Raw genomic sequence first — 10,171 nt, forward strand, 5'->3', positions numbered from 1 at the left:
AAAGTTGCTGCCTTAAATATTTAAGTAGTCAACTTGGATGTTTAAGTCATTTCAACTTAAATTACATAAAACTGACTTAAAAATTAGTTGAATCTAGTATAAATTGTTTAACTTATTTCTATGAGTTAAAGCAATGTAAAAACACATGTTGTCACAACTCATTGATCATATAATTTCTAACAGTGTGCTTTATTTGAAGAAGACTATATATCTCAACAATGGTAAATAAATTATTGAGCACAATGCTTTGAAAAAGTTGATAAATAAATTAAAATATATATATATATATATTACTGTGAAACATAAACCTAACCAAACTCTTTTATAGTCCTAGTTTTATATTCTTAGAAAGTAATGTTAGAAATCGTCCCCTATACCCTCATACACTATTCCCTACATTAGTACTCAACTAATATAGTTCATTTGAGTGAGTGAATTCGGACACTGAGTGCACCGGAAGACCTTGTGGTGCATTGTGGGATTGAATAAGTGCACTCAATAATATCAACTATAGTTTCGGACACCATATATAGCCCATCTGAGTTGACCCCAGCTGCAATGCATACTGGGTAAAAGGTTGTGCCAATCACCGATCTCTCTCTCTCTCTCTCTCTCTCTCTCTCTCTCTCTCTCTCTCTCTCTCTCTCTCTCTCTCTCTCATTTACATTGTTATGAAATACTCAACTACTTTCAACACTGATAATAATGAGAAATGTTTCTTAAATATCAAATCAGCATATAATAAATCATAATTCATATATATAATAATATATAATTCAGCTTTGCCATCACAGAAATGAAAACAATTTATTTTTAAATTTTAATAATATTTCTCCTAATATTCCTTGGTGAGCATAAGAGACTTCTTTCAAAAACATTTCTAAAATCTTAGTGACCCCAAACTTTGTTTACATATTTTATCATTGAATATTGTTTCATTCACAACTACTGTACATCAAATTGTGGAAGTAAAATGTATTGCAAAGGACAAATTCACATTGACTTTTAAAACAATGACCACTGGATTGCTGCTAGCGAGTGAATAATAGAGATGAGGAAGCTACACAGCAGAAAGGGACAAACATGTATTATTCTGTGAGACTATATCGCCACTCGCACTGAACTGCCCCCGCTTGTTCTCTGCTGATTTCTTCTATTGGTTCTCTGCTGCTAGCTTGAGCAGAGACTTGATGCGGTTACCTGGTTACCGGCAGGCCTCGTTTGCAGGGTCACTTCATTAATTCTTTTCCTGGTGAAATGGTGGCATGCGTTGGTGTGTGTTTATGTTTGTGTCGGCTCAACAAAGAGCGGTTCGCTCTCACGCTCCACCTGCCGCTGCCCTGTTATCGGATCCACCCACACACACTCGAACGTTAGAGCGTGATGGCCAACTATAGGCCTTCATTTTACCGCTGTCATATTAGCACACCTAGTAAATCTGGACAAGAAATTAGCTACTCTACATAAACATTATGTCACTTCCCATTAGGGCTGAAGAGCTGAGAGAGAGAATGAGAACCAGGATGACAAGAATTGCTCCTGAAGTGTGATGTCACTGTGAGTGTGTGGGGCCTTCTTGTTATCAGATGTCTCATCTAATAGCAAATCAGCAAAATCTAAGTCAGCAATATAACAGAGCAATGTGACATTATTTCTGATCTATCTATCTATCTATCTATCTATCTATCTATCTATCTATCTATCTATCTATCTATCTATCTATCTATCTATCTATCTATCTATCTATCTATCTATCTATCTATCTATCTATCTATCTATCTATCTATCTATCTATCTATCTATCGTTCTATCTATCGTTCTATCTATCGTTCTATCTATATATCTGTCATTCTATCTATATATCTGTCATTCTGTCGTTCTATCTATCTATCTATCTATCTATCTATCTATCTATCTATCTATCTATCTATCTATCTATCTATCTATCTATCTATCATTCTGTCGTTCTATCAATCATTCTGTCGTTCTATCTATCTATCTGTCGTTCTATCTATCTATCTGTCTCTGTCTCTCTCTCTCTCTCTCTCTCTCTCTCTCTCTCTCTCTCTCTCTCTCTCTCTCTCTCTCTCTCTCTCTATCTATCTCATCTATCGTTCTATCGTTCTATCGTTCTATCTATCGTTCTATCTATCTATCTGTCGTTCTCGTCGTTCTCTCTCTCTCTCTCTCTCTCTCTCTCTCTCTCTCTCTCTCTCTCTCTCTCTCTCTCTCTCTCTCTCTCTCTCTCTCTCTCTCTCTCTCTCTCTCTCTCTCTCTCTCTCTCTCTCTCTCTCTCTCTCTCTCTCTGTCTCTCTCTCTCTCTCTCTCTCTCTCTCTCTCTCTCTCTCTCTCTCTCTCTCTCTCTCTCTCTATCTATCTCTCTGTCTCTCTCTCTCTCTCTCTGTCTCTCTTCATTCATTATCTCGTTCTCTCTCGCTCTCTCTCGTTCTCTCTCTCTCTCTCTCTCTCTCTCTCTCTCTCTCTCTCTCTCTCTCTCTCTCTCTCTCTCTCTCTCTCTCTCTCTCTCTCTCTCTCTCTCTCTCTATCTCGTTCTCTCTCTCTCTCTCTCTCTCTCTCTCTCTCTCTCTCTCTCTCTCTCTCTCTCTCTCTCTCTCTCTCTCTCTCTCTATCTATCTATCTATCATTCTGTCGTTCTCTCTAACTTTCTGTCGTTCTATCTCTCTCTCTCTCTCTCTATCTATCTATCTATCTATCTATCTATCTATCTATCTCTCTGTCGTTCTCTCTCTCTCTCTCTCTCATCTCTCTCTCTCTCTCTCTCTCTCTCTCTCTCTCTCTCTCTCTCTATCTATCTATCTACTGTATCTGTCTATCTGTCTGTCTGTCTGTCTATACGATTGATTTTGAACACTATCGTGTTTATCATGCTGAGGTGTGGGTCTGCAGATTCGTAAATGTACATATTTTATTAGGTCATATTTTTGGATCAAGGAAGATTATACATTACGTAAAATCATATTATTGGGGTGTTTACGGTGTGTTATCCTATTACATCAGATTTGTAAGTAAGAGTCGTTCTGTAATCTGAAATGTTACTGTAAGTTTACTCACTTTAATCAACATTATGTTGCTAAGTTAAGTAGATTTTACTTAATTTTAGACCTCTGAAATTTACTCAAAACAAATGATGCGCAATTGTGTAATATTTTAACTGTTATGGTAATCACCTTTATATAATTTTGTTCTGTAAATAAATATGAAATGCTTCATTTTGCTTCAACCTGACAGTCTATATCTATATCTAAATCTAAGACAAACGCATAATGAATATACATGGTCATCTATGCTAGTGGACCCGGTGTGATTTCTTTCTGACATGTCTTTATCACACAGATGGATCCAGTAATCACTTCCAAGCAATCAAATATTCCCCGTTTATTTTTTGCGCAGAATGAGGATAAATGAAGTGTCTGACATGCAGTGCGAGTCTGAAATGATCCAGGACGAAGGGGAACAGCGCAGTCTAGTCTTCCATATATTAATATGCAGTCCAGAGATCGTATTTATAGGTTTGGGGGGTGATGCAGATTTCTTGACCTGACCGGATCAATAGCGTACGCCCCAGAGAAAAATAGATGAAGCGCACCGAACAGGCCCGAAGCATAAGAAACATCTCCGAAGCCTTCGTTTGTTCTTTAAAAGGAAGATCAATGTCCCCCCTGCCGCCGCTCTGAGAATACACAGCGGGACTCCATGCTTGCAATGATACCCCTGTAAATATTTGATGACGGGATTGAAGAGCAGTTATACAATATAGTTTGCGTCTGCTCGGGCTGTCAGTTTTGAAGTCTGTCTCAGGGCAGTGACTAACAGAGCCGAGCGGAGCTCTGTTTCGGGGCTACTGTTCATTTCACGCGCTATCACTTTTTGTATTGCCCGACTGATGACTTCACGGCTAATCAATTATTCATGAGGCACTAATTAAAGGACAAAATAAAGTAACGTAATTAAGGGCAGTTCAATTAAACAAGAGATCATCGCCTTTTAAGTTGTCGGTCAATAGAAGATGACATCGCCAACTTTTTCCAGACCGCCGGCGCACGGCTTCTTTTTCCCCGGGCATGCTGGTGCCTTTATTTTGAACCATATTTTCTAATGTTCTCTAAACAGTCCCTGCTGTCCCCCTCTGTGCTTCACAGATTCTGGCAAAAACGGCAGGTTTGGAGCGCACCGTCTGGTTCTATACTTAGCCAGCCCGCACTGACGCTCGTGTACACACGCGCACCTGGGCTAGCGTCTGTCCGTCTCCCCGATTGGCACAGGTGTGCTGTTTTGATTGGCTGCGTGGTAATGGCTAATGTGTTCCCAGCTAATGCTGCTGTCACAGCTCCTCATGTCCATCCCTCCCCACCTTCATCACCATCCTCCTCCTCTCCCAGGCACTGACCCAAAACAGGCCCACCGCTATCATCTCGCCCGACACCCACCCTCTTTCCTATTCTAGTCACAGAGCTCCTACCTCCCGCTCCGACACTGGGCTTCATCATCCACATCATTATGGAGATTATCCCATGTCTTTTATTTAATGGTGGCTAATGTATCACCAATAAAGATGAATGAGGGGAGCTGTGAAGCTCTAATTGGAGGGACATGATGTCTGACTCTGAGCCGCTGATAATGTCGACACTGCCAAACAGTTTATGAGGCGCCATCACCAGTCTAAGTGTGTGTTTAGAGGTGGAGGGGGAGCAGACGCTCAGTTCAAGTACTCATTGTTTGATAACCGCGTCGTGCGAGAGAGCGCCGGACAAAGCCGCGGTGTTAATTGATCTGTTTTCATGAGTTTTGCGTGAGAGTTTTTTGATCGTGTTCTACAATTCATAATGACATGACTGTCTCGTGTCAGCAGATGACTTGGAAATCTTGAGGACATACCTACAAACCTTTAGCTTTCCCTCTAGTATATGTTATTTTTTTTTAATTTATAAGAATAATATGAACTGAACAGGACCAGGAAGTGTTGCATTCCACTACAAATAAGCAATATCAGTCGCATTGATATCATTTTTGTTTGTCGTGCTCGGGTTTAAAGGGGCACTTGGCAACTCTAGTCACTTCTTCGCTGATTTCCACTTTTGTGTTCTCATCAGCGCCCCCTAGAGCTGTGCAGATCAGTTAAAAATAAATGCATATTATAAGACAAATAAAGTGTTTTTTTATCCTTGCATGCACGTTAAATCGTTTTTGGGAACTCCTAAAACAAAAATAGGAACATTTCAAATGCTATGATAGGGGCTCTTTAATGAATCAGAAAAACATTATAATGCCATTTTTTAGTTCTCTGGATATCGAACCCATGATCTTTAGCACCATGCTCTGCTATATGAGACTTTTTCTTCTGTGAAAGTGCACGAAAAAGACTGCCTTGAAATATGGTCACCTGATAAACACAATATCACATGAGTTTTTTCCACCGTACTTGCCGGTATCTAAATATTTAGTACAAAAACAGTTTTTAGTCAAGTTTAAATATTGCACTTATAAAAAATATATTGCACTAAACCTGTTCGTTTCAAAGTAATGCCAAAAAATAAATAAATAGCAACCCCAGAGTGTATAGACATGTATATGTGTATGTAGCAGAAAGGGATCAGTGCATATTAGAGTCCATGGTGGTTATGGCTCTGCGGAAGAAACTGCCCTTGAATCTCTTTGTCCTTGTTTTGATGGACCTGTAACGTATAATCTCTATTACCTTTTACTGTGAGGATTTTTCTAAAGAAGGAAAATGCATTACTTTATATTTATCTGTCAAAATGACGGAGAGCATTTAAAATTTAGGAAATGACTTAGCACAAAGTAGCATGAAACTAAAATGTTATCTTGCAATTTATACATTTTTTGATATAATTGCCAAGACACTTTACTTGGGTCATTTTTTCGCACAACTGCAGTATGTGGGCCAATTTACATGTTTACATTCTTTTTTTTTTCAAAACTGTTAAACTTAAGTTCAAAACCTAACATAATACAAACTGAATAAGACAACAATTTGTTACATTTCTATAGTAATGCCATAGTGAAATACATTCCAAATCTAGAAAATGAATATCAAAACAATTAGATTTAGCCTTCACACCTTCACAGGTGACATGTTGCATCCTAATTTCCCTACTTATACTATGCCCTATAAGTATGTACTGTTTTGTAAAGAAAAAGTGTATACTATACTATGTGTAGCAGAAGAGTAGACAAGCTTTGAGACATTTAGTACTTCGTCATAGTAGCTGCAACAGTCTTTCGATTTCATTACCATCGATACAAAAGAGGACAGCTTAGAAATAATTTTGTACTGTGATAAACATTGACCATTTTACACTCCAGTGAATTCTAAACAGTATAGAGCTGGCATTATTGTTTTGTAAAGGAATACTATAAAAACTTAATGTAATTTGAAAAAAAATCTTTTTTAGGTTGTTGAGTTTATAAATGTTGAAGTGTGTATTTTGGGCGAGAACCTTTGCTAGTGTTATGAAAGTGAAGTGTTTTTTTTTTCTTTTCTTTTTATTTAGCTTAGTTTTAGTAGATTTTTGATGTGGAATTTCCTGCTGTACCAATGGTGTGAAGAGTTTTGAAAAACTGACCTTTTGTCATAATTCTGTCATAATTTACTCATGTCCTAAGATAACTATGGCTGCATTTACACTGCAGGTCTTGATGCCCAAATCCGATTTTCTGAATTTTTTGACGACACGCTTACATCATCCCGCTGCTCATAGGTTAAATATATAGTATGTTTTGTCAAAAATAAACTAATCAATTGTTATACAATGCAAGCTAATGCAATGCACATATCAAAATAATGAATCCTTAACTTTGAAATATGTATGATCAAATGTATTGGCCTACTTTAAAAATAATACTTTATATGGAAAAAGTATTTTCTTTTCAAGATGTTTCCAACTCCAACTTTGAACCAATTCTACACAATTGCCCATATAACCTATTTGACCAGGATTTGTTTCCGGTAATATTTTTTTGGACTTTCATTTATATATATAAATATATATATATATATATATATATATATATATATATATATATATATATATATATATATATATATACACACAGTATGAGTGAGGCCTGAATCCGATCTGATAAAATCGGAATCCATTTGCTTTTTTCCTGTTACACGTTTACTGGTCATATCCGGTCAAAATACAAAAGAAGTCAATGTGGAGCAGTGTTGGTTTAGGGCCCATTGACTTTTGCTGTATTGTATGGACAAAAACTGAAATTCAGATTTTTTTTTTTTTAAAGAAAGTCAGTCATACAGGTTTAAAAGGACATGAGTAAATCATGACAGCATTTTCATGTAATTCCAGACCTGTTTGCTGGAAATTTGCTCACAACAGTTTGGAATTCCACTGAATTGACATTTGATACATTCTGTCCTGAACTGGTGCCACTTGAATGCATCAGCCAAGGGATCTGGGTAGTCTTATTGGAGCGACTCTGAGTGCAGGACAAGCCAACCATTGAGGAGCAGATTAGATTAAGAATAATCCTTTCGCTGCGCGCTGATCCCCGTCCCTGCAAAGTCCACTGACAGTGCATCAGTTACACCACTCTGCCCAGCAACGCGCCAAGGGCCCCAGTCCACCCAGATCTCTTCAGCCATTCAGATGTTCTTTTTGCTGTCCACAGAGGTCATGACACAATCACTGTCATTTTGCAGATTTGGCGTTTAGCAGAATAGATGGACAGAAAGAACAGTACATTCTGTCTGTTGGCCCCTTTGGATCCTGCGGTCCGTAAGCCCACGTCGAAAACTTCTTCTCTGCACTTTCGGCTCAGGACTTGATGGCAGATCTGACTCAAACAGTGACATAAAATGAAAGGAAATAAATGGGGAGAAAAAAAGAAGAAAGGGCAAACCATCCAAAGTTCTGCATCACTTACTTTTCAATTACGGCAGGCGAAGCAGAACGAATTGTTAGTGCCATTTATTGACTGTGCCTCTCTCGTTATTAAAGTACAAGTGAAGAAATCTGTCCTTTTGTATAACAACCTGCCTGTTTTACAATAACAAAATGTTTCTTCTCTGTCAGACAGCCTTTGTCATTTGAAGAGAAACAAGGAAAAGAGAATGGCAGGGATAGCAAAACAGCATGCTGGCAGAAACACTGATACAGAATCAGAATCGGCAGTGATCCTGAAGAAAACCCCTTCCCTCGCAGCATTCAGCTGAGACTATTGGTGCAGAACAAAAGTAATAGGTGAATGAATCGATTATGGTAATGATTGGCTGCCTGAAAGATTTTTCTTATGCCGTATAACAGGGATATGAGAGATATTGAAAACCCATTAACGGAGAAGCAGCTGTGGATACCTATGGCGATGGAAATCCACAGTGTGCTAGCAGGCAGGCATGGGCCTTTTTCATCCTCGACTTGTGATCCTTACACTCAAGTTGATGTTCCACATAATAGACCACATACAAAACATTGTGATGAATCTGCAGTTCAATTCAAAAGAATGCAACAATGGCGCATTCATCCTACAGTCTTTCCATGTTGGGGCTGCTGGACTGAATCACATTTCTTAGAGTATAAGTGGAATGTTTTGAAATATGCTTTCAAAAGCAAGTGGCAGTTTAGAGTCTAATAATATCCGACAACAATTTCTCCAAAAGATAGAGAGAGATTTTTATAGCTATTGCTATAAGCCAGGGGTGCCCAATCCTGTTCCTGGAGATCTAGGAGTTCCAGCTCAACAGACCTACCTGTAATTATCAAGTGCTCCTGAAGATCTGGATTAGCTGGTTCAGGTGTGTTTGATCAGGTTTAGAGCTGAACTTTGCAGGAAGTAGATCTCCAGGAACCGGATTGTGTGCCCCTCCTATAAGCGGTATTTAAAGGCATGATTCTAATTAATACTACATATGTATCTGGACCTTTTACTGACAAAGAATATATTTGCAAACCCATTTAGAATAATTCTAGAAGTCTCTTTATGCAGTTTGATCCAAACCTGGTCAGAACTGACCCAGCTGCAAAGCATGTTGGGTAACTGGAAGCACTAAACTTTGGCCCTGTTTACACCTGGTATGAAGAAGTGTTTTGGTCGATCGGATCATGGTTGACACTAAATACAGGTATAAACAGGGTCTAAAATGTTTTGATCTTTCAACCACTTCCAGGGGTAGTCGAAAATGCATTCGAGCAGATTGCTTTCATAGTGTAAACGCTCATGTGGTCGAATGCATTCAAACAGCCACAAAAGACCACCTACTCTCAGATTTAATGCGGAAACATTATGGGAAGAGTGCTAGCCAGACTGGAATTGAACTTTGTTTTTGTGTTTTTGTTCTGTTCATATGTCAAGTCAAGTATATTTATATAGCGCTTTTCACAATATAGATTGCATCAAAGCAGCTTCACAGTATCGATCAAAACATAATAGGAATGTTCGTTTCTTAGTGGAAAAACATCCACGTTTGGTAGAGCTGATCAAGGGTATTACTGATTGGTTAATTAATTTGAATATCTCCAACTGAGCAAGCCAAAGGCAACAGTGGCAAGGAACCGAAAAACGCCATCAAGTGACTTAATGGTGTCCTAAAACTCCATCAGGTGACCCAATGGTGAAAAAAAAAAAACCTTGTGAGAACCCAGGCTCAGTAGGGGGCCAGTTCTCCTCTGGCGTTTATGAACTAGAGGCCGGATTTACAGTAACTGTAAGGAAAAAAAAATTATGAATATGTCTAATGTCTCTAAACAGACTTTAAAGGCGAACCTGTGATAAACTCTGATGGCATTTACATGCGCATTAAGAATTGATTCTATAGTATATGTGTGCAGATTTGTACTTCCCTCATGACTGAACAAACTACTTGTCTATAAATTTGATACTGAATTTAGTTTTATTTTATCACTTCAGGGTAGGGACGCGAAACAAATTCACAACGCTTTATCTGTAGAGTGGGAAAGGGATCCTCCATAGGGAGAGGATAATTGGCACTTCATCACTGCATTGTCATCGTCATCGAGTCCAGTATAAGATCCTCATCAGATCTGGATACGGCCTGGATCTGGCAGGCTGCGGGAAAACCTCGGGATAAACAAAGACACTCAAATTAGCATAGATGCCATTCCAGAAATTAACTTAACTAATTGGAAATTATTAATATCTAAATTGCGTGAGC

General features: G+C 38.5%; 1 protein-coding gene across 1 annotated transcript in view; it reads left to right on the plus strand.

Annotated features, from left to right (window-relative positions):
• agbl4 (AGBL carboxypeptidase 4) overlaps nucleotides 1–10,171 on the plus strand; it is a 328,580-nt gene that overhangs the window by 227,695 nt on the left and 90,714 nt on the right. The window lies entirely within an intron of this gene.

This window comes from Pimephales promelas, chromosome 14 (genome assembly GCF_988280905.1).
Source record: "Pimephales promelas chromosome 14, fPimPro1.hap1.1, whole genome shotgun sequence".
Taxonomy (NCBI): domain Eukaryota; kingdom Metazoa; phylum Chordata; class Actinopteri; order Cypriniformes; family Leuciscidae; genus Pimephales; species Pimephales promelas.